This window comes from Notolepis coatsorum, assembly GCF_963971535.1.
Source record: "Notolepis coatsorum genome assembly, chromosome: 6".
Classification (NCBI taxonomy): Eukaryota; Metazoa; Chordata; class Actinopteri; order Aulopiformes; family Paralepididae; genus Notolepis; species Notolepis coatsorum.
The window spans coordinates 27987822-28013956 of record NC_140170.1 but is presented as its reverse complement, the minus strand read 5'-3'; positions in this window follow the sequence as shown (position 1 = coordinate 28013956).

The window sequence follows — 26135 nt, the reverse complement described above, 5'->3', positions numbered from 1 at the left end:
TCTCTGGCAAGTGCAGCCTTGTTTGTTTTTCGTAGAGACCCATCAGCATTTGCAAGTGCCCATGGCAGTGGGCCCAGTGGGTGGGCAAGGACATCTTTCATGTCTATCTTCCTGCTTTCAGCCAACAGGATCATGTGGCTGAACAGGTTTCTGTCTGCCCTCAGCACCACATCCTGCCCTTTCTTTCCTTTAGCTTTTTTTGTGCCGACACTGGAGAATGTCTTCAGGCTTTGCTTGGTCATCTTGTCATAAACTTTAAAGATGGTGGGTCCTCATCTAACCTTGTTTGTTTGAATACCTGGTATGCCTCTTCTCCTATCTCATGAGCTCTCAGGAGATCTCTTGTCACATCAGGTGGAGCCATGAAGCCAGTGGACAGGCTAACCAGATCGTTCTCATCAGGGGACATAGGATTGAACCACTTGTTCTGCATAAGGTCAAGAAGAGACTGGACATCGGCTTAATCTCTCTTGATTCTTGGACGCTGTAGATCTGGATGGGACAGTTTGGACGTGCCTTGATCTGTCAGGTCTCTCAGCTGTCTGAGGTACATGCTTCTATACTCAGCGGTTAGGTAATACTTGGCCACAGCTCCTGACTTCAAGCTGAATCCCTTCGTCCCTCCAGCTGTCTGGGTGTCTTTGTTCACTGTTTCTTCTATAGCTTGGTCAACTGGGATCCTGCCAAAGGGATTAGTGGGGCCCAGTTGGACAGAGAAACCTCCTTTCATGAATTCTGTGTACACATCTGGGTGTGTGATGTACAGCTGAGACATCTGGGCGTAGTAGTAGGGGAGGTAGCGTGCGTAGTTCATCCTGTCATAGGCAAAGCACCATGGGATCATTGCTCGAATGCTTGCCAAGTGTAGCATCCAGTCTCCCTCTCGGGATGCTCGGATGAGCCCCAGCAAGATTTCGACCATGTCCAAATAGGACACCCAGAAGCTGGAGAGGCTGCTGTTCCCACCTCTGAGGAACTTGCGGTAGACTTCAAACAGTTCTATGATGCGTGCACAAGAGCTGTTCTCGAGGGCTTCCTTCAAAGTGGCTTGTGAGACATTTTCCCCAAGGCTGTCAATTATCTTCAGTGTTTCATCCAAATAAACCATCTCATTCAGTTGTTTCCAACCAAGAGAGGAAACCCTTCCATGTCAGTCGCATGAGAGCCTCATACAAGAGCTTGTGTAGTCGCACTGCCCTGTTGTACTTGCGGCCACCCATGACCCCAGCAATGGAGCATTCTGCGATCATGCCAGACTGAATGCACAGGTCTTGGAGTCCAGCATCTTGGAAATGCTTTCCTATGATTGCCAGCAGTGTGCAGATGGTGTGAAATACCCCAAGTCTGATGATGATATTCTGGAACTTGCCAGCATGTTTCCATGTGATCTCAACAGCCTTTGCATACAGGGCTTGGTCAAAGACACAGACAATCTTTGTCAGGTCTAAGCACTGCATGATGCTTGTCACTGCATATACCATGTCATGGCCGAATGACTGTATGAGCCGCAAAACTCTCTGGGATGCATGATCAGGATCATTAGTGCCAGAGAGTAGATAGCACAGGAAGACTCTAAGGCAGTGGTTCTCAAACTGTGGTACGCGTACCACTAGTGGTACTTGGTGGTACTGCTGGTGGTACTTGAAAACATTTACAAAAAAGCAAATAATTTTTTTTTTCAGTCAGGCCACTGAACTTAGAAGCAGGTCAGGCCAGTGTTTCTGGTTGCGGCGGCGCGATAGTTAGATAACCTAAGTGGGGAACAACCAGGAGATCACTGTGACAGAGAGTAGTGCAGTCTAAACAGTCATACATCTTTAATTCAACTTCAGCCCTGATCATAACCATTTATCTTTTTAGATTTTTTGTAATGTCAGATAAAAAATGAAATACTCCCACTTTTCTGAAAAGAGTTGGTGTTAAATCTGACATTACAAAAAATCCATCAAAATCTGTGTTGCTGCTAATCATTGTGTCTGTTTGAAGCTTGTCCTTGAATGAAGAAGTGATGGTCAAAGTTGGTCTGACAAAAGTTAACAATAAATAATGGTATTAGGAATACATTTGCCTCCTGCGTGAACTGTGCATAGCTGAATAGACTGTATTTTAACGCCGGTCATATGGTGGTACTTGAGCCAGCTACGTTCTCAGGTGGTACTTGGTGTAAAAAGTTTGACAACCACTGCTCTAAGGGATTCTGGAATGACAGGACATTCTGCTTCTGGTTTGATGTCAGGTGGCCAGGCTTGAGGAACATCTTGATTATTGATGTCCTCTCTCAGCTTGATGGCTGTGTTGGCTATGACATCTTGGGCACTAGCACTTTTCAAGGTCTGAAGCTCCCTTTTAAGAGACTGGTTTTCTTTGGCAAGTTCATTCATGGACAGGTTAAGGCTCACAATGACCCGTAACAATGAAATAGTATAGGCATATTATACATTTCCTGAATCCTTATGGTCCTGAGAGTGTTGTAGATTTTGTATTTTGTGCCCCTGTTGCTCCTGTATATGTATGATAAAGACAGACCACTTTGTGACATTATCCTAGTGGCTGTTCTGTATAGTTTTAATAGGAGCCTAATACCGCTCTTCTAATTTAAGGCTCACAATCACCCCTGATAAGAAATAGTATAGGCATATTATACATTTCCTGAATCCTTATGGTCCTGAGAGTGTTGTAGATTTTGTATTTTGTGTCCCTATTGCTCCTAGATGACACAAGGCTAAAAGATAGTATATCATTTAGGCGAAAATCGTGTAAAATGTGTGTTGTTGACTGTTCAAAGAGCTCCAGTGACCTCTATATTGGTCAGAAAGATTCACATCTTAGCTTGAATGAAAGATTACATAGTCCCCTTTAAAATGATACCAAACACAATATTGTGAAACATTGACAGATGTCCTCTACGTGAGTCTAAACAGGATATGCGCCAGCATCTGAAATGCATTTTCCTGAGGGGGTAGGTATACTTCATGACCTGATAATTAAGATTAAGCTACCACTCTGGAAGGGCTATCATACAAAAATATCATCTACAGACATAGATCTTTGAAAAAATGATATGTAAGTTTATTCACCGTGAGTGGCACCGACAAGTGAAATTTTGGCCTCTGGCCCATGGTCTGTGTGTGAGAGCTGCTCCAGCTCAGTGTCTCTCCTCCTCAGGTCCGCTATCTCCTGCTCCAGTCTCTTCTGCAGTTCTTCAGCCTGAGTCACTGTGGTCCTCTGTCGGGCTCTGATGACCTTCTTCAGCTCAGTGAACATTCTCTCACTGTCCTCCACTGCTTTATCAGCAGAGCGATTGAGAGAATCAACAGCCTGTTGGGCCTCTTTGAGTCGCTTCTCTCTCTCCTGGACTCTCTGGTGGACTTTCTGCTGACTCATGCCAAGCTCTTTCTGTCTCTCCGTCCTTTCTGCTGCAGCTGAGACTGTATCATGGCCTTTATGTTCATCCATGGAACACAAATAACAGATGCACTGCTGATCAGTACGACAGAAAACATCCAGAATCCTGTCATGACGAGAGCAGGTGTTCTCCTGAAGCCGTGTGGAGGCTTTGACCAGCTTGTGTTTCTTTAACGGAGCTACAGTATGATGAGGCTGGAGGTGAGTTTCACAGAAAGAGGTCAGACATACCAGGCAGGACTCGAGGGCTTTCCGCTTTCTCCCAGTGCAGAAATCACAGGCCACATCTCCAGGTCCAGCATAACAGTGATCAGGAGGAGCAGCTTGGGGTCCTGTCTTCATTAGTTGTTCTATCACTTCAGCCAGCATGTTGCTTTTCTTCAGAACAGGCCTCGGAGTAAAGGTCTCCCTGCACTGAGGACATGTGTAGATCCCCCTCTGATCATCGTGATCCCAGCAGTCTGTAATACAGCCCATACAGTAGCTGTGTCCACAGGGAATAGTTACCGGATCCTTCAGTACATCCAGACAGAGAGAACAGCAGCACTGGTCCCGGTACAGATCAACTCCTTGCTGCGCCATTTTATTCTACAAAGACAACAACAAGAGTGAACTCTGAACATGTGGGTGGGAGGTGCTTCCTCGTTGTAGTGTGAACTCTGATCATGTGGGTGGCGTTATTTTTTTCCGTAGCCGCATTTCTCGGAGACGCTCTCTGATTGGCCACTGACTGACGCTCTCTGATTGGCCACTGACATGTTTGCCCAATATCACAATATTTCTGACACTGGGAATACATTCACTGAGGTTCATAGATGTCCCTAGATACCAAGAACATGCAAATGTTTCTACCTTTACCACTTTACTTTTTCACTTGAGCCAACAAATTTGTTTGTCACCTGTCATCTTTATTAGAGATGTTACTTAATGTTGTCATTTATTTATATTACAGTATCTCTACTGTATCTGTGTATATGCACGTGCAGGTGTGTGTACACACACACACACACATCTGTATCATAGAACAGGCTGTCATCCCCACCTGCCTGAAGAAGTCCACTATTATCCCTGTACCCAAAAAATCCAAGCCTGCTTGCCTCAACGACTACCGCCCTGTAGCTCTCACCTCCATAGCCATGAAGTGCTTCGAGAAGCTAGTAAAGGGCTACATCTGCTCCTCCCTCCCCATCAACATGGACCCCCTGCAATTTGCATACCGCCCCAACAGGTCCACGGAGGACGCCATATCCCATGTGCTGCACACAGCAGCATCACACCTGGACAAGAGGCAGGGGAACTATGTGAGAATGCTATTCATCGACTACAGCTCGGCATTCAATACCATAGTCCCCTCCATACTCATAGCCAAGCTCAGGGACCTGGGCTTGGGCTATGACCTCTGCCAGTGGGTCTTGGACTTCCTGACTGGCAGACCCCAGGTGGTGAGAGCAGGCAACTGCACCTCCTCATCCATCACCCTCAACATAGGGGCCCCCCAGGGCTGTGTTCTGAGTCCCCTCCTCTACTCCCTGTACACACACGACTGTGTGGCTCAGCGGAGTAGCAATACAATCGTCAAATTTGCTGACGACACAGTGGTGGTGGGCCTGATCTCTGCCAACGACGAGAGGGCCTACCTGGAAGAGGTCAAGGTCCTGGCGGGATGGTGCCAGGAAAACAGCCTCTCCCTGAACGTCAGCAAAACAAAGGAGATGATTGTGGACTTCAGGAGGTCGGGGGTCAAGGACTACAGCCCCCTCAGCATCGACGGGGCACCGGTTGAGAGAGTCAACAGCTTCAAGTACCTCGGAGCCCACATATCCGAGGACTTGACATGGACCACACACATTAACAGTGTGGTGAAGAAGGCACGACAACGCCTCTACTTCCTCAGGCGCCTAAGGAAGTTCCAAGTCAGCCAGAAGATCCTTAAGAACTTCTACTCATGTACAATAGAGAGCATCTTGACCGGCAACATCACCTCCTGGTTTGGGAATAGCACTGCAAAAGACCAAAGCAGACTACAAAGAGTGACACGTTCAGCCGAACGCACAATTGGAGGGGGGCTCCCCACCCTCCAGAACATTTACTACAAGCGTTGCAAGGGGAAGGCTAAGAGAATTATTAAGGACTCGAGCCACCCGAACAACTGCCTCTTTGAACTGCTGCCGTCAGGCAAGCGATACAGGAGTCTCAAGGCGAGCACAGAAAGACTCAGAAGTAGCTTCTATCCCCAGACCATCAGGCTGCTAAACGAACAATGAATGAACACTACACAACAACAACCACCAAACACACATAGCACACACATCCACACGCACACACTCACTTTAAACAAACTCACTGTAGCACCCACTCCACACACTTTATAGCACACACCCACTTTAAACAAACACACTGTAGCACCCACTCCCCACACTTTATATTTATGGATGAAGGATTGCACTACAACTCGTACACCTTACTGTAAATTGTACCTAAAATTGTACCTCATCCCATTTCTGCTTTGCACTAGATAGTACTGTACATTAGTACACTGCATAGTATTGTGTATTGTATATTATATGGTAACTCAGAACATTGTACATATGTCTATACCGAACACTGTGACCTCATTTTCTTCTTCTAAATTCATGCTATATTATGTTATTATGTTATTTGATACTATCTTGTCTAGCACAGTCTCTGGAGCGTAACAGTAAGAAGCATTTTGTATGAAAGTATTCTGTACTTCTGTATGACAACTATTAAAGAACTTGAACTTGAGAATACATACAGTACAAGGAATCAATAGCCATGTGTAAGCATATACATATATGTGTGCGAATACACATTCCTATACATTCCTTGTACTGTATGTGTACAGTACAGTACAGCTCAATACACACAATTGTTAAGGGGATGCAGACCAGAGAAAGACTTTCGTCTTGTTTACATCAGGGTTCCCCAATTTCAATTCATAGTGACATTTATGACATACACAACATACATGGCATCATGACATTTATGGCATAGGGACATACATGACATACAGTATATAGTACTGTGTGTGTGTGTGTGTGTGTGTGTGTGTGTGTGTGTGTGTGTGTGTGTGTGTGTGTGTGTGCGTGTGTGTGTGTGTGTGTGTGTGTGTGTGTGTGTGTGTGTGTGTGTGTGTGTGTGTGTGTGTGTGTGTGTGTGTGTGTGTGTGTGTGTGTGTGTGTGTGTGTGTGTGTGTGTGCAATTCTCGTATCTGTACCTCGGCAAACGCAACTCTTGTCTTAGCCTCTGTTTTGTTACCCAGCCCCGCTCGTCTCGTATTTTGTTTTGTTCCTGTACCTCGTCTGTGAATATCTTTCTAACTTTACCTCCTAATTCTCCCGATTCCGATACAATAAAGCGAATCTTCATCACAAATCATATTATTTCGGCCTGCGGGCCGCCTATTGCCGACCACTGAACTAGGATATCTGTTGGGTAACGTGCGTTTAGACAACACTAGAAGGCAGAATCTGCACCTGGCTCGCTGATAACAAACTATCATTACACCTGGGTAAAACAGAGTCCATTCTCTTCGGATCAAATAACAAACTCAGCAAGACCGACGGCTTCTCAGTTACAGTGGGTGACAATATTGTCACAAGGAAAGATGAAATTACCTACCTGGGTTCCATCCTAGAGGCTAATCTTTCCTGTGACAAAATGGCATCCAAGTGTAGCAGCCTGAATATTCTACAAAGTATTCAGTAGTGCTAACTAACTGTTACTTTCCCTGTGTGTGTATAACGTGTGATTTACAGTGTTCCGTTGGATAGCTCGCCCAGTCTAACGACGAGGTGAGGTGCTACTCCTCTCCAGATGCAGTATGGATTACTAGCAATAACATTGAGCCTTTGTTTCCCTTTCTGGAGCGGTCTTTGCGTGGGACCGGTGGAGGTTGCCAGCAGGGGGCGGAGTGCAGTGGTGGAAGGTGGAGCAGTGGAGAGAAGCAAGCAACGAAGAAGAGGTGAATCACCTGGAGGTGAGGGGAACAGGAAGCTCTCTTCGGCTGCTGTTCGCCCAACCTGCTGGCTGTGCTCGCGGATCGCCGACGCCATCTTGTCATCCGGACTAGTGGTGACAAGAGTGGGTCCGCCATCTTGGCTAAGTACTAACAGTACCACGTGTGTATCAACAGCAACGTCCATTGAAGTGAACGCTAATCACCAGTGTCTAAGGGGTACCCCAAACAATTTAAGCCGGCTTAGGTTAGGTTTTCTTTGATAACGTGGGCCCACATTTATTGGTTATTTTTGTTATTGGTTTATTTGACTGTTTGATTCTGAGACTCCCAATGTGTCTACGTTCTATGCCTGGGTTCCCCCAGTACAAGCAGGGTGGTTTAATGTATTGAGCACTCGGTGCCTATGGTGGGAAGAGCTTCCCCTACATTGATAACAAGAGCACCCAGTGCCATATGAGTAAGCATTAACGTTGTAATGTATAATCTGCCCAGGCTTCACTAAACGTAGATTTAATTGGGATCATTGTGTGTGTCTCTTTCTTTGAGTTCCATTTGCTATTTTATTCTCTGGGTAAATATTGTGACGGCATAATTATTTAACCCTTACACCCCATTTACAGAATAGCATTTGAAGGGTCTATACAGGTGGTCAAGGAAGGGTACTGCTTAAAGGGAAGCCCAATAATACTATTGAACTGACAGTCACTGGGTGTGGGAGGGCTGTCGGAGGTACTGAGGGAGTGAGGGTGTGTGGGGAGCTACTGCTGACCGCCTTGGAAGGCGAGGGAGACCAGAGTACCAGTCCCCAGGTTAGTAATTCCTGGGCCCCATCCACTCCAGCTGCAAGCCCTCCAGTACGACGTTCCGGGCCAAAGACGGGGGTACTTATAGGTCCAATACTATAGTATCCTACTACCCAGTGTCTGTGTACTACTACTCCCACAAGCAGGGATAATCCACCCTTCTACACAAGGTAATAAAAAAAAGTCAACCAACAAACTAGATTCTTGTACCGGATCTCCTCTCTGGTAAACAAGAATACCCTGAAGACTCTGGCAGGAGCACTCATTTAAGGGTACTATGACTATGCTTGCACCTCATGGTACCAAAGCACCTCAAAGGCACTAAAAACAAAATTACAAACATCTCAAAACAAACTGGTCAGACTACTGCTTGACCTTACTCCTAGAACCCACCTCACCCTTGCCCACTTTGACAACCTAGGATGGCTTAGAGTAGACGACAGAGTACAGCAACTTGCAATGGGCCTGGTCTACAAGATACACTACACGACTAAGGTACCCAGGTGCCTCTTTGAACTGCTGCGGTCAGGCAAGCGATACCGGAGTCTCAAGGCGAGCACAGAAAGACTCAAAAGAAGCTTCTATCCCCAGACCATCAGGCTGCTCAACGAACAATAAACACTATGCAACAACCATCAAATGCACACAGCACACACATCCACACGCACACACTCACTTTAAACAAACAACACACTGCAGCACCCACTCTCCATACTTTAGATGACCTAAACACACTTTATATTTATTGGTAAAGGATTTGCACTACAACTTGTACACCTTACTGTAAATTGTACCTAAATTGTACCTCATCCCATTTCTGCTTTGCACTATATAGTATTGTATATTAGTACATTGCATAGTATATTGTATATTGTATGGTAACTCAGTTACTTCTATTCTGCATCGAACATTGTACATATGTCTATACTGAACACTGTAACCTCTATTTTTACTTCTATTTTACATGCTATACTATTTTATTTCATACTTATCTTGTCTAGCACAGTCTCTGGAGCGTAACAGTAAGAAGCATTTTGTATAAAAGTATTCTGTACTTCTGTATGACAACTATTAAAGAAACTTGAAACTTGAAACTTGAACATGTCAAAATACTTCCCAAAGGTCAGTGAATACCACGATCACAACACCAGCGGGAGCTCCACAAATCATGTTAAACCCAGATTCGGCTCAAACAAGGGCTCTGACACTCAAACTCTGACACCACCTTTAACTCACGGAAAACAGGAAGTCGGGGCGCCATGCGAGAAAAAGGAAAGACAAAGAAAAGAGAGAGAGAGAGAGGATGGACAGATAGAAGAAGAAGAGTGGAATGAAGAGAGTAAACACCATGTGAAGAGACAGAGATAAAGTGTGGGACAGAGGTCATCGATCAATAAATTAATAAATAAATTAATAAATCAACGTTATAAAGTATATCAAAAAAGTGTGAGTTTAGTTTATGACGAAGGAGGGTGTTAGCAGGAGGAGGGGTTATACAGTCTACATGGTGCAGAAGCTTCTAGAAGCCTAGCTATCTACAAGGGCCCTTCTCTGACCCTTATGACACTTTAACACATCGTCTCCTATTGGCTCACGGGCTTCAGTCCACCTGTCAGTCAATGTCAAAAGGCCGTCGGGGAGGGAAGAGGAAATAGGAGCCAAATGAGCGGAATGAGCTGATTGGACACTTCAAAGTGTGACCTCACTCCCTGTCGATGAAAACCTGAGTCGTAATTGGACACACAGGGATGAATGGTAAATGTTACTTCAATAAAAACAGTATAGTCGATACTAAACAAGAATAAAACAATGCAGTCTTAAAAGTAAACAAAAGATATGAAAAACTAACGTTAAAAACTAACGTTAAACTCAGTGTCAGTTTTTCAGCAGGTGTGGAGGTTTTAAGACGCGCGGTGTGGCGTCAGCACGGCCGTCACAACCTTCGTTATCACACGTCACTATGGCAACAAACGTCCAATCAAAACAAAGGAAGGTGATGGGTGTCATATACGGAAGTATATAAGATATACAGGGGTAGTTCTATGGCAGGCGCATTGATCTGGAGTTATATATGGTTACACGGAACGTCAAGGAGTCTGTCTGTTACTGCATACTGAAGTTGTCAATAAACGAGCTTGCACCAAGTCATAGCCTCCAGACGATCATTCTACATGGTGTCAGAAGTAAAGTAGACAGAAATGGCAAAATGTCAACCGCCGGCGAGTTTTCCTTTCGACAAACCAGGATAATGGCCCGAATGGAAGCAGCGTTTTGTTGGATAAGGAAGAGGGTGCCGTGCAGGTTAGCAGTCTGATATATGCTATGGGAAGCGAGTCGGAGAATATATTCCGTTCGTTTGAATTTGAAGTAGCAGCACATAAAAATGACTTTAGAAGAGTGCTAGTGAAGTTCGATGACTACTTTGTACCGCAACGGAACGTCATACACGAACGGGCATGTTTCCATCAACGGGTACAGAGAGCAGGAGAAAAAGCAGAGACTTTTATTAGGGCTTTGTATGAACTGGCTGTGCATTGTGATTTCGGCGAGAGCAAGGATGAGAACATCTGTGACAGAATCGTCGTTGGAGTCCTCGACAAAGAAGTCTCCCGTAAGTTGCAGATGACGAGGGACCTGACACTCGCGCTGACCATAGAGACTGTCAGGCAGTCTGAAGAGGTTGCGCGCAGATCAGCATGCAAGGAGAGACAGCCGGAGGCGGGGCGATACATGAGGTCACTCACAACAAGCGCTACAAAGGCAATGGCCGCCAGGGTAAGCCACAAGGGGGCGACAGAGGACAATGTAGACAATGTGGGAGAGCGTGGCACAGTAGAGATGAGAACTGTCCAGCTAAAAAGTCCACATGTAATACCTGTGACAAAGTGGGGCACTGGAGCAAAGTGTGTAGAAATAGGAAAGCAGTACGTGAGGTCAGAGAACAAAAAGAAGTGCAGCAGCAGCAGCAGGACTCCGGGTCAGAAGATGGGTACTACATGGGGGAAGTGAGTAAAGCAGGTGGGTCGCCAAAGAGGTGGGCCGTCAAGGTGTTGATGGGCTCCACACCGGTCGAGTTTAAAATCCATAATACATACATAAATACATCCATAAATCCATAAATACATAATGTGTACCACTCACTCATGCCAAACAGACCGCTGGAGCCTGCGGAAATACCACTGGACAGCCCAGGTGGCGAGCTGCATTGCATAGGACAGATCCAGAGCACTGTGACCTACAAGGGTAAGACACACCCACTCACAGCGTATGTCATCCGGGGGCCTACAGTAAACAACCTACTCAGCAGGCCAATGTCAGTGAAAATGAATTTAGTGAGAAGAGTGGAGGAAACTGTGAGCAGCAGCGGGAAAATGAACATTTGCAGGCATACGGGGAGCATGGGACATTACAAACTGAACCAGTAAGAATACTGCTGAAAGATGGCGCCCAGCCGTACGCGGTATACACAGCGCGACGTGTACCTCTCCCTATGCTGCAGAAGGTCAAGGAGGAGCTCCAAAGGATGGAGAGGAATGGCATCATTGAGAAGGTGACACAGCCTACCGATTGGTGTGCACCCATGGTGCCGGTCCTGAAGAGCACAGGCAAAGCCCGCATCTGTGTGGATCTCAAGAGGCTGAACGAGGCTGTTAAAAGAGAACAGTACACCCTGCCCACTACCGACGAGATCACAGCAAAGCTAAGCGGGGCCACAGTCTTCACGTCACTCGATGCCGCCAGTGGATTCTTCCAAATCCCGTTGCACCCAGACAGCTGTAAGCTCACCACCTTCATCACGCCGTTTGGCAGGTTCAACTTCAAGCGACTGCCATTCGGGATCACAAGCGCGCCGGAAATCTTCCAGAGGAAGATGATGGAGACCCTGGATGGGTTAGAGGGCGTCGAGATCTTCATGGACGACATTCTCGTCTACGGGGCCACAGAAAAAAAGCATGACAGTCGCCTGGAGAAGGTGATGCAGCGCATAGAGACGGCTGGCCTGAAGCTGAATAGAGAAAAGTGCTCCATCAAGCAAAGTCAGCTACGGTTTCTCGGGCACATCATCGACCAGTCCGGGATCCGGCCTGACCCAGAGGCTACCCAGAGGCTATCCGGCAGCTGGCGCCGCCAACAGATGTGCAGGAGCTGAGGAGGGTGCTGGGAATGGTGAATTATCTCGGCAGGTACGTCTCAGACCTCTCAACAGTAGGACAACCGCTGTATGAGCTCCTGAAGCACAAGAATGCATGGACATGGAACCATGCCCAGCAAACAGCTTTTCAGAGGATCAAAGAGCTGTTGACCACAGCACCAGTACTCGCCTTCTACGACGTGAGCAAGCCCACCGCCGTGTCTGCCGACGCAAGCAGTTACGGGTTAGGGGGCGTGCTACTTCAACTTCATGGCGAGCAGTGGAAACCTGTGGCGTACTGCTCAAGACACCTCACCGAAGCAGAAACGCGCTACGCCCAGATTGAAAAAGAAGGTCTGGCGGGCGTGTGGGCATGCGAGAGGTTCGACCGGTACCTCAGTGGACTGGGCCAGTTCAAGCTAATAACTGACCACAAGCCCCTTGTACCTCTCATTAACACTCGCAGCCTGGACAATGTGCCTCTCCGATGCCAGCGACTCCTCATGAGGCTCATGAGGTTCAACGCGGTGGCAAAGTATGCTCCTGGAAAGACTCTGGTTGTCGCAGATACTCTGTCACGCAGCCCAATGGCCAACACAGGTGCAGACTTGGACACACAGCGTGAGGTGGCATGCTATGTGGCTAGTGTAATGGAGGGGATCCCAGCGTCCACAAGCAAGATGGACGAGATCAGAGCGGCCACAGCAGCTGACGCCGAACTGTTGTCAGTCGCCAGACTCATAAAAAAGGGATGGCCTGAACACCTAGCCGAGGTGCCTATCGAGGCGAGACCCTATGGCCCAGTGAAATCAGAGCTGTCAGAGCTAAATGGACTTGTCCTAAGAGGGAACAGGATTGTCGTGCCGAGACAGATGAGAGGAGAGATCCTTCAGAGAATCCATGAAGGGCACCAGGGCCTAGTGAAATGTAGGGAGAGAGCGAGTTCCTCAGTATGGTGGCCTGGTCTCTCCACAGAGTTAAGCCAGCTCGTGGCGTCGTGCCAGGTGTGCTGTGAACTGAAAAGAACTCAACAAAAAGCGCCTCTCCTCTCCACGCCACTCCCAGAGCGACCCTGGAAGAGTACAAGCACAACAACTACCTAGTAATATCAGATTATTACTCTAGGTTCATCGAGATACTCCACCTGTCTTCCACAACCAGTACACAAGTCATTCAGAGGCTGAAGGCCGTGTTCGCGAGATTCGGAATTCCTGAGGAAGTGGTGAGCGATAATGGACCCCCGTTTTGCAAGTATGGAGTTCAAGGAGCTGGCTAGGCAACTGGACTTCAAACACTACACGTCCAGCCCTCATCACCCGCAAGGCAACGGGCACGCAGAGAGAGCCGTGCAGACGGCAAAGAAAATCCTCAAGCAAGATGACCCAGCTATGGCTCTACTGAGCTACAGGTCTACTCCGTGCTCCTCCACAGGCTACAGCCCAGCAGAGCTCTTGATGAGGAGGAAACTCAGAACCACCCTCCCCACTCTTGAGAAAAACCTCACCCCAAAATGGCCCAGCAAGGCAGCTGTGCGAGAGAAGGATCAGAAGGAAAAAGCTAAACAGGCCTTCTACTTCAACCGCCGCCATGGGGCCAGGGCCCTACCCGCCCTGCGACCAGGAGACGTTGTACTCTCCAAGCTGGACCATGACAAGAAGTGGTCCTTACCAGCAGTAATCTCCAGCGAGAGCAGCACCCCGAGATCCTTCGTCACCCAGACACAGCAAGGAACAGAGCTGCGGCGGAACCGGCGCCACCTCCAACCAGTGCCTGCGATGCAGCCAACCCCAGCAACGCCTGGTGAGTGCGAGGGGACAGACTCCCACTCTGACAGACACACCTTGTTAGAGACTGTTCCTGCCAGTCAGAGTGTGGCTACAGCTACACCTACAACCCCGTTGTCTGGTCAAACGGTGACCCGATCGGGACGACTGAGTAAGCCAGTCGAGAGACTTGACCTGTAGATCGGTCGGGTAAAATGGACTGTGCAGAGTTTTGGGTACAATGTTAAAAAAAAAAAAAAAAAAAAAAAAAAAAAAAAAGGAATGTTGTATTGGATGTTGAAATGTTGGTTGGTGATTTAACTGTAATAATAACACTTGAAAGCTTAAACAGTTCATTGTTCTAGACAGAGACCAGAATGTGTGATGATGTCTCAGATTTAAGTAAAAAAGGTATGTTCAGCCTATAGTACTTTTAATTTGGAATGTTCCTATGATGTTACAGAGATAACATGCTGAAAAGGGGAGATGTCATATACGGAAGTATATAAGATATACAGGGGTAGTTCTAGGGCAGGCGCATTGATCTGGAGTTATATATGGTTTCACAGAACTTCAAGGAGTCTGTCTGTTACTGCATACTGAAGTTGTCAATAAACGAGGTTGCACCAAGTCATAGCCTCCAGACCAGGGGTCAGGAACCTTTTTGACTGGGAGAGCCATAAAAGCCAAATATTTCTAAATATATTTCATTGAGAGCCATATGGTATTTTTAACGTATAATAAATTAAATATGTCTTACTTTTAATGCGACTTCTGGTGCTGCATGGTTTTGCTGATGGCCTTGTAATCTGGTTCATACGTGGTGAGGTTGAGCTTCATGCAGGCGTTGAGGCTTCCATCAGTTAAACGTGAGCGTAGGTTGGTCTTAATGTTCCTCATATGCGAGAATGACTGCCCACATGCATATGTAGAGCCAAACATGGTCAATACGGCGATACTCACGCTGCATTGTGTGGTATGTCACAGGAAGCTCGTTCCAAGTTTTAAGAATCAGCTGGTCTTCAGGTTGAAGATCTTTTATTTCTGTCCACTTGTGTTCCCTCGCCAGCTCTGCTCGCTATATCTTCAGCTACAGATACTATTAGCTGTATCTTCAAAACAAATTTCTGTTTACTTTAAAATGACACAGTATTTTTAAGAAATATCACAAGTATTAAAGGGGAACTATTTAACTATTTCTTTCACTATTTGGGCACTTTTACACAATTCCTGTGAGTCTATGGAACACCTCTGTAATATATATATTTTTTTTATTCATTGTTTTGTATTTCTAATCAAGTCCTCAAAAACAGCATTTTTCTACCTCAAGATCTCGAGCCGTTTTGAGCCTGGGCTCCAACCACTGTGTGCAGCTGTTCTTGTATCTCAACATTAACATGCAGCGGTGTCTTTCTGACATCACATATCGCGCACATTTTCAAATGACTCAGTTCAGTGAGGGTGAATATTGTGAGAGGAGAATTGGAAGAATGCGCCAATATGAGAATTTTGAGACATAGATCATATTAATATAAGTTCACATAGCTAGGAAACAATGCTAAACACTCAAAAAGGCCATTTATAAGATAGTTCCCCTTTAAATTTTTTTTTTTTTTTTTTTTTTACTCAAACATTTCTGGGAGCCATATGCTGTCACCAGAAGAGCCATATATGGCTTGCGAGCCATAGGTTCCCGACCCCTGCTCCAGACGATCATTCTACAATGGGTGAGGCAAAACGTGAATAAACATCATCATAAAAGACTGACAACTTGTAATAAATATAAAACACAATGAAATAAAACATGAATCATAACAATTATAATAACAACAGCGATAATAAACAAAACAAGAGTTTGTATAACCAAAAGTACAAGGGTTTGTTAACAGACGGAGCAGGGTATAGGAGTTAAGGGTGGTTTTCATCCTCTTTTTGTTTCAAGGGGAGGGGGGTTGTTTTTTTCTGATATAACAAATCTGTTCATTTGCGTGACAGCTGGCCAAAAGAGGAGGAACGAGGAGAGGGTAAGAGAGGGAGAGAGGAGACAAAACTAAAAACATTATATATATATTTATATACGTTTGCCTTTTCTCATTATTATTATTATTATTATGTACCAAGTTGCATTTTTTTTCACTCGTTTTTTTAATTTTTATAATCATCATCATCATCAACAGCATCATCATCATTTCCAGGGAGGGAGGGAGGAGGAGGAGGGAGGGGCAGAAGGGGAGGAGTTTAGGACATGCTCTCAGTGCAGGCCGCGTGTACCACTTCCGCAACGGATTTGATTTCCGGGGTTGCCCTGATTGGCCGCGACGGCCACGTGAACGCAGCGGCCCCGCCCCGCGGCAGCCCCAGACGCGGCAACGTCTGGCTGCTGTGTTTCACTGCCGCTTTCCAACGGCGAAGCAGCATTGTCGCGCCACATCGCCTGAGTGCAGAGCTGTTTAATCACTTGCCCCACTGCGTTACCAGTGGCGCGACGCTGGAGTTCACTTCGCCTTGCTGAATTAAAGAATGAATAATAATGGTTAGTGTAACTGAGGGGTACAATTCCCTGACTGTATTGATAAGTATGGTATCATTAAACCACTACCGTCTTATGTACTTTAATTACTGGCCATACAGTACATGATATATATAATGATGAACACTTCCCACAATGAATCGGTTCCACACAAAGTTGTAATTAAGTATTTATTGCAGCAAAAGGTACATAATATACTTCTCTATTTTACTTTGAATGCGCTTATAAGGCAAAGGAATGTGCGTAGGCAAATCAATAATGAATGTCCATTCTCTGGTTTCGCAGGAGGTAATTATACAACCTGAATCTTAGGGAATTATATCTATGGTACACTAGTAATATATAGCAGGAGATACTGGAAGGGTCCCCCCGGTTGTAAGCCAGCAGGGGTAGAGGATCTGTCGGTAGTAGAGTCTGGGTCAACGATGATAAGGAGACTCCGAGTACGGGAGACGGTGCAATAAGATCTTGATCCACAGACGAATACAGCTGTTCTCCGTAGCCTGTAGATCCACAGGGAAGAAAGCTAGCCTGCCTCAGGCTCTCTGAGGCGCAGACTCGACGTGGCTCCTCACAGGGTAAATCCCACACACGTGTAGGCGTCGGCGATTCTCCGCTCCATTAATCACAGGACCAAAAGCAAATATAATCCAGTGTACATGTCCACACGGTTCTCGTCTAGGGCTCCTCGGGTGAATGCGCCATGAAAGCAGCCCAGCCTGGATAAGCACTCTAGCTGATACGAGGAAGCGTTGGTGATGCTGGTCACTGTAGAACTTTAGCCGCACGATACACTATACACAAATAGACTATTACTGACTTAATAGAAATATGTCGCACTCGACGGTATAGCGCCAAACTCTGACACTTCAGTTATTAATTCGCACGCGGTCTCAATGCTCTATTTGGGGCCAAACAGGCCATACTTCACCGCACGGAGTATCGTGGGTGAGGCTTCAACTTGGTTACTAAGTTTCTCTAAGACTAAGTGCTTCTGTATTCACCTGCGCCATATTTATATGCACGGCGAACAATCTAGTGCCAACCTCATTTCTGTCTCGTATTCTTGGGCAAAGCCGGGCATGTACAGACATGTCTTGACGGTGGCTTTGAACCTGACTCTGGAGGCATGGCCTTGGCGCCTGTGGACCGCTGTCCAATAGGAGAATGAAATATTATGGTCTGTACTAGGCTAAAGGGATATTCCGTGTATATGTACAAGGAATATACAAGGGATATCAAACGATATACAAATATTATGCAATATATATCAATCAATAAATATATATATTCGGTTTAATCTGATCCTTTGTAACAGCCGCCTCCTAATTAGTCCCACCTAATTAGCTAAGCAGAGACAGATTAACCGCACTGTCCACTACTCAATGTCTGTTGTGAGGGGTCGGGCAGTTCACAAAGTCATGGGGTCATGGTCGTCATCGATAGTATCGGGGAGCCTTGGCAACTCTATTAGCCTCGCCACGGGTCGGGTGTAGATCCGCCCTTGGACGAGCACTTCGGCTGCTCGGACCTTTCCAGCCGGCCACATAGCTCGGGGTAGTGACTGGTCGATAATCATGACGACTGTTCCTTCTGTCAAATTGTCTCTCTCTTTCACCCATTTCTGGCGGGTCTGTAGAGACGGTAGATAGTGGAGTAGGAAGCTGTTCCAAAACTTGTCAGCCAATACTTGACTGTACCTCCACATTCTTCGGCCGTTCGCTTCTTCAGGCCTGTACATTGTCTGTGGTAGCGCGGGGTCCAGCCTACCCATCAAGAGTGTGTTGGGGGTGACTGGGTCGACATCTGCTACATCACTTGAGACGTAACCGAGGGGCTTTGAGTTCAATACTCCCTCGATCTCCGTGAGGACTGTCATTAGGACTTCTTCCGCCACGGTCTGGGCCCCAAGCACGGCGTACAGGGCTGTCTTTATTGAACGTACTTCTCGTTCCCAAGTTCCACCGAAGTGAGGTGCATTCGGGGGATTAAACTGGAAGTCAATCTGGGATGGAGCGAGGTGGGTCTTAAGTTCTGGGCCCATAGCTTGGAAGCTCTCTCTCAGCTCTCTTTCTCCGCCTTTGAAGTTTGTCCCGTGATCAGACAATAATATAGACGGTTTGCCTTTCCGCGATGTGAATCTTCGGAAGGCCATAAGGAATGAGTCTGTGCTCATGGTTGGAAGGAGTTCTATATGCATCGCTCGGGTGGTCATGCATTTGAATACAATACCCCACCGCTTCTCGGTTCCTCTTCCTTTCTTTATATACAGCGGGCCGAAACAGTCCATACCGGTGGAGTGAAAGGGCTTGTCGCCGAGTCGGAGGCGACAGGGAGGTAGGTCAGCCATCCGGGGTATACTGGGCTGCGCTCGCCATTTACGACAGTCTAGACAGGTTCGCTGGAAGCGCCGCACTGCTTCTCTCCCTTGCAGTATCCAATAACGACGTCTGATCTCCGCGAAGACTCTCTCTGCCCCGGCGTGTTGCACATCCTCGTCGTATTTCTTTATGATCAGCTCTGTGACCTTGTGTCGGCTGTTTAAGACTATCGGGTACTTGACGTCATCCGGTAAGTCTGGAGCTCTCCGCAGACGACCACCCACTCTGATGAGACCATGGGCGTCGCTCTCGGGGGCTAGGTGGAGCAATCTGCTGTCTGATGGGACGGGCTTTGCTCCCTGTAGACAGTCTAGCTCATCGGGAAACGAGTCTCTCTGGGCTCGTTGTAGTAGAAGAAGTTCTGCTTCTTCGTAGTCAGCTGCTGTAATGTCAGTAGTGAGCTGAACCTCTGGGTGGTGCCACAGGAATGTCTTTAGCTGCGCACTCTCTAGGGTGAGGCAATCGTCTATGTTGGGGTCTGTGGAGACGAGTGTGTTCAATCCACAGAACATAGATTTCTTGTTTTCGGCCTCCTCTTTACTCGCCTCCCGTGGGGTGGGTGTAGGCCACTCTTCTTCCGGGAGCTTGAGGAACTCTGGCCCGTCACTGTATAGGTTGTGACGGGTGAGGTCATCCAGGGACATTCCCCGGGTGATGACGTCAGCTGGGTTGTGTTTTGTGTCCACATACCTCCAGCTTGCTACTTCTGTTAAATCTTGAATCTCTGTGACTCTGACTCCCACGAAGACCTTGTATCTGCACGAATCAGACCGGATCCATGTAAGTACTGTCATGGAGTCTGACCACAAGATTGTTCTTTGCACCGGAATGGTGAGTTCACGTTGGATTAACGTGGCGAGTTGCGCTCCTGCTAGGGCTGCGCAGAGCTCTAGACGCGGGATAGATTGTTGCTTGCGTGGGGCTATTCTTGAGCGAGCCAGGATGAAAGCAGTATGTATTTCTCCTCCCTCCTCTCGGGCACGCAAGTAGGCCACCGAACCGTAGGCTACTTCGGAGGCGTCGCTGAAGACGTGCAGGTCCATCTGGCACGTCTCCGGCCTCACTGTGGGTGGGAAGTAGCTGCGGCGTATGTTGACACCTGGGAGTGAGCTGAGTTCCGTCTCCCACTCTCTCCATGTGGACGCAAGGTGCTCGGGTATGGGGTCGTCCCAGCCCTGGTCCTTGTCCCATAACGCTCTTACAATCATCTTTGCCCTGGTGGTGTAAGGTAGAATACATCCCAACGGGTCATATTGTCTGGCGAGTGTTCTGTATACACTCCGTCTGGTGGTCGGTAGTGCAGTCGACCTTCCCTGCTCCTTGGTCAGGGGTGTGTGTTTATAATGGAGCGAGTCTGTTTTGAAGCGCCAGACTAGTCCTAATGTCATTTCTTGGGCTTCTCCTGGGATGGTCGCCATCCAGGTCTCGCTGCTTGCTGCCTTGTCCTCGGGGGAGAGGCTGCGCAATACTTGCGGGTCGCTGCTGGCCCACTGCCTGAGATCAAAGCCGCCTTTGATCAGGGAGGCGCGGAGCTTGAGTAGAAGGGCCTCGGCTTCTTCTGGCGTCGAGACGCTTTGCAGACAGTTGTCCACGTAGAAACTATTTCCTACACTTTGTCGGACCTCTTCATCAGCTGCTGGGTCCTCTGCGACGTGTTTTTGCAGTGCAAACGTAGCACAGCATGGGCTGCATGTGGTTCCGAAAGGGAGGACTTCCCATTGATATATGGCTGGTTGCTCGTCCCCGATCCTCTCTCTCCATAGGAACCGCAGCAGGGGCTTGTCCTCCTCCACTAGTCTCACCTGCAGGAACATCCCTTTGATGTCGCCGCTGATGGCCACCTTGTCTTGGCGGAAACGTAGTAACACGCCTAGTAGAGAGGGGCTGAGTGTTGGGCCGGGCAAGAGCTCTTTATTCAGATTTTGTGATCCGATATGGTAGCTGCAGTTGAACACAATACGATCCTTGCCGTTGTGGTGGACTTTGTGGTGCGGCACGTACCATGATTCGGTCGTCTGATCGGCCTCTTTAATGTCAATTTTCTTCATGTGTCCCGCTGTGATTAGCTTGTTAATCTCAGCGCGGTACACAGTCTCTTGAGCGGGGTCTCTGGTTAGGCGCCGCTCTGTGTTCAATAGATACCGCTCCGTTGCTTCTTTTGGGGCGTGGAAGGTAGGCATACCCTCTCGCCTCAGGAGTGGAGTTGCGTATCTCATCACTCCGTTGACTTTGACTCTCTTTGTCCCCTGCTCGAAGAGGGCTATAGCGTAAATGTCTTCCTTGGAACGAATGTCTTTCTTTTCGTTCTTAAAGGGCATTGTCTCTAGTGTCCATAGCCTCTCGACATGCTGTAGGAGGGTGGTGTCTTCTTCTGTCACTCTGGAGTGGAGGAAGCTAGTGGCTGCTGTTCGGTTAAGAGACTTAGCGAGGGGGCCTTGTAATGTCCATCCTAGGCGGGTCTCGACTGCTGCAGGACAGCCTCTGGGCCCTGTGTGGACCCGGTCAATCGGGACGATGAGGTCTGCATGGTCGGAGCCTATCAGCAGGGTCGGGTGGCACCGTCTATGAGCGGTATAGGTAGTTGACGCAGGTGCACATATTTATCCATCAGCTTGGCGATGGGGTAGGTGTACTGCGACAGGCCTATTTCTTGGCTGGTGAAAGCGTTAGTAATCCTATACCGTCTCTCTGGCTGCCCGCTTGCTGCGATAGTGAAGGAGACGTTCTCGCCCTTTATCGTCTTTAGATCTCTTCTTATTGTCCGAATCGTCATCTGGTTTTCGCTCCCCCGCAGCGGACGCGAGGAGAAGGGTCTTCTCTGACCCGTCGTCAAGGACGGCGTAAGTGTCCATGACCTTATCTTGGTAACTCAGTGTTACGCGGACCACCTTTAAGAGCACCCGGGCGCCCCCGCTGCTGGCGGGGTCAATGTACATAACACTTGCCTTTGTGCTGCTTGAGGGTGCAGGCTTTCTTCTGTTACTGTCGTGTAGGACATCTAGGTGGGCTCCGTCACACCGACTACACCTCTTCTTTAAGCGGCAATCGGCTGCCATGTGACTGCGCGCACATCGGTAACAGCGTCGGTTGGACTTTATCCATTGACTCACCTCGTCGGCGGTCATCTTCTTGAACGTGTCACATTGTGACAACCAGTGTTCCTTTTCGCAGTACGGGCACACCATCTTCCACTTCTCTTTCATCGAGGGGGTACTGTGGTTCTTGCTGCTCGGTACTGATTCTGATTGGTGCATGACGGTCACCAATCTGCGGCCATCGTTTGCTCTCCTAGGTCCCTCTCTGGAGCTTGGTGTGCTCCGCATGAACGTATCCAACCGTAGGCTGTTGACTTCTCTCGCCAGGAAGTCGGCTAGGTCTAGGAGGGATGCTCGGGACCGTTAGGATCACGGTGGTCTCTTTGCCGCCTGAAGCGCTCTTGTCGGGCGGGCGGAAGCTTCTCTAAAATCCTCTCGACATTAGAGTTCGCGTACAGTTCGTGCATACCCTTTTCTCTTTGCGCCCCCAGCATCCCTACCAGGGATTGTACCTTGATAGACAGGTCATCTAGTGAGCGATTGCCTGTGGCTGGGGGTAGGCGGTCAATATGCCTTATCTCTTGTATTACGTAGTCCCATATGCGTCCATATCTTTGGTCGAGTGCTGCTAGAGCCGCGGTGTATGGGGTAGTAGAGGTGGCATAGGCCAGCGCTATATTGTGCGCTCGGGGCACCTTGAGGTGCTTCAGTAGGATAGCATATTTGTACGGTTCATCAGCTACATCGGACATCATTGTCTCTAAGCACATTCGTAGCTCCGTGTACTGTGCTCTGTTCTCGTGTGTGAAGTCCGGAAACGTCGGTGTGCCAATGTATGATGCCATGGATGGCTGGCACATCGGTGAGCGTTGGAAGAGAGGCCTCCTAGGCGAGTCTCCTCTTACGCCTCTTGGTGGGCTGGTACCTGCTGGGTACCATGGCCCGCGTATCCAGGTGCTGTTCCTCGGGGCTGGTCGTGCGTCAAGCTCACCCGTGAGTTGAGTCGGGGGTCTGTAGCGCAGAGCCGCAGGGGTAGAGCCTGGGCTGTACTGGACCTCCTGGTCCTGTGGAGTACTGTGCTGCTGTCGGGCTTGACTCTCCTCCTCTCCCTCTTCTTCTTCCTCTGGCAGGTCCTCTAGATCCTGTAGTCGTCTATTTAGCCTCTCCGCGGTGTAGACCGTTTCTTCCTTGTAGCTGGGTCTCACTTGGACCGGTCGGGGAAGGGGTTCGGAGGGGGGTATAGGCTCTCTCTGGTGGTCGGGCTCAGGGTCGCTTGATCGGGTAGGGGAGGGTGCCCTTGACCCTTGTCTTGACGAGGCCCTGGAACCCCGTGCGGAGGGAGGGGGTGTTGCCCTGGTGATCAGCTGCTCCATTATCTGCGCTTGTAATCGGTCGCGCTCGGCTTCGCGCTTGGTGAGAGCGAGGTCGCGCTCTGCTTCTCTTTGGGCACCGGCAGCGGCGCGCTGGGCTTCGGCCCGGTCCCTTCCCATATTCTCTTCCGTCTGAAGGCGTCTAATCTCTAGACGTATACGATCTTCGTCGCTCCGTTGCTGCGCTTGAAGGCGTTCTCTTTCCATGGAAGAATGTTCGCGCTCACTAAGCGTCTGTGCTTGGAGTCGATCGCGCTCTGTTGAGGCTGCCTGTGCCAGCATCTTGTCCGCCTCGCTGGGGGAAGACGCTGGTTGGGGTGATCCGCCCCTGGTAGTACTCGTTGGAGATCCGTTCTCCTGTGGCGAGTCGAGGAGATCCATCTCCGGGGTGCTCGCCTCTTCTTGTAGTGGGTCGAGTTCCATCCCTGGAGGGCTGTCTTTATCCTGGAGCTCTCCGGGGACTACTTCTTCGGTCTTGGCGGGGGGTAAAGTCATGTCGGGTCCCTCCTGGTCCCTACCGTGAGCTTGGTCAGTTACGTTAGAACCCACTAGGGCCTCTATTGGCGGGGTAGCCTGGTCGATAGGGTCGGACATAATTTTACTATCTACTTTTTCCGCGTTTACCGTCTGTAGAAAGCTAGGTAGTATATTGGCAACGTAATCCTCTAAGTACTGAGGTGTCTGCCGTCTACGCTGCGGGCGATCTACTTTAGGAGAACCGTTTTGTGGAGTGTTCATCATTGGCCATGTCAATATTAATACCACTATATTAATATTACACTAGTTACCCTCCGGCTCGAAGGACCAATTGTAACTGAGGGGTACAATTCCCTGACTGTATTGATAAGTATGGTATCATTAAACCACTACCGTCTTATGTACTTTAATTACTGGCCATACAGTACATGATATATATAATGATGAACACTTCCCACAATGAATCGGTTCCACACAAAGTTGTAATTAAGTATTTATTGCAGCAAAAGGTACATAATATACTTCTCTATTTTACTTTGAATGCGCTTATAAGGCAAAGGAATGTGCGTAGGCAAATCAATAATGAATGTCCATTCTCTGGTTTCGCAGGAGGTAATTATACAACCTGAATCTTAGGGAATTATATCTATGGTACACTAGTAATATATAGCGGGAGATACTGGAAGGGTCCCCCCGGTTGTAAGCCAGCAGGGGTAGAGGATCTGTCGGTAGTAGAGTCTGGGTCAACGATGATAAGGAGACTCCGAGTACGGGAGACGGTGCAATAAGATCTTGATCCACAGACGAATACAGCTGTTCTCCGTAGCCTGTAGATCCACAGGGAAGAAAGCTAGCCTGCCTCAGGCTCTCTGAGGCGCAGACTCGACGTGGCTCCTCACAGGGTAAATCCCACACACGTGTAGGCGTCGGCGATTCTCCGCTCCATTAATCACAGGACCAAAAGCAAATATAATCCAGTGTACATGTCCACACGGTTCTCGTCTAGGGCTCCTCGGGTGAAAGCGCCATGAAAGCAGCCCAGCCTGGATAAGCACTCTAGCTGATACGAGGAAGCGTTGGTGATGCTGGTCACTGTAGAACTTTAGCCGCACGATACACTATACACAAATAGACTATTACTGACTTAATAGAAATATGTCGCACTCGACGGTATAGCGCCAAACTCTGACACTTCAGTTATTAATTTGCACGCGGTCTCAATGCTCTATACTCAAGGCCATACTTCACCGCACGGAGTATCGTGGGTGAGGCTTCAACTTGGTTACTAAGTTTCTCTAAGACTAAGTGCTTCTGTATTCACCTGCGCCATATTTATATGCACGGCGAACAATCTAGTGCCAACCTCATTTCTGTCTCGTATTCTTGGGCAAAGCCGGGCATGTACAGACATGTCTTGACGGTGGCTTTGAACCTGACTCTGGAGGCATGGCCTTGGCGCCTGTGGACCGCTGTCCAATAGGAGAATGAAATATTATGGTCTGTACTAGGCTAAAGGGATATTCCGTGTATATGTACAAGGAATATACAAGGGATATCAAACGATATACAAATATTATGCAATATATATCAATCAATAAATATATATATTCGGTTTAATCTGATCCTTTGTAACAGTTAGTCCTAATACCTCTCACGCGGACGACCCGTGTTTGAATCCCCCCTTTTAAATTTTTATTTTTTTTTGCAATGTAAATGCTTCAATCTGGTGCACTTTGAGAGCTATATAAAGAATGACGCCCTGATACACGCTTGAGGGCGTCATTCTTTATATAGCTCTCAAAGTGCGCCGGATTGAAGCATTTACATTGCAAAAAAAAATTTAAAATTGAAAAAGGGGGGATTCAAACGTGGGTCGTCCGCGTGAGAGGTATTAGGACTAACCATTACACCACAGTGGCAGATAAATAAAATATCCATTATATATCCATTAATGGACAAGCCGTACGTCGGCCGTCTAATGAAGTTAGATTTATACAGTACACTTTGACTGCTGAATTGACACGTTTAACTTATTCATTCTTTAATTCAGCAAGGCGAAGTGAACTCCAGCGTCGCGCCACTGGTAACGCAGTGGGCAAGTGATTAAACAGCTCTGCACTCAGGCGATGTGGCACGACAATGCTGCTGCGGCGTTGGAAAGCGGCAGTGAAACACAGCAGTGACGTTGCCGCGTCTGGGGCTGCCGCGGGGCGGGGCCGCAGCGTTCACGTGGCCGTTGCGGCCAATCAGGGCAACC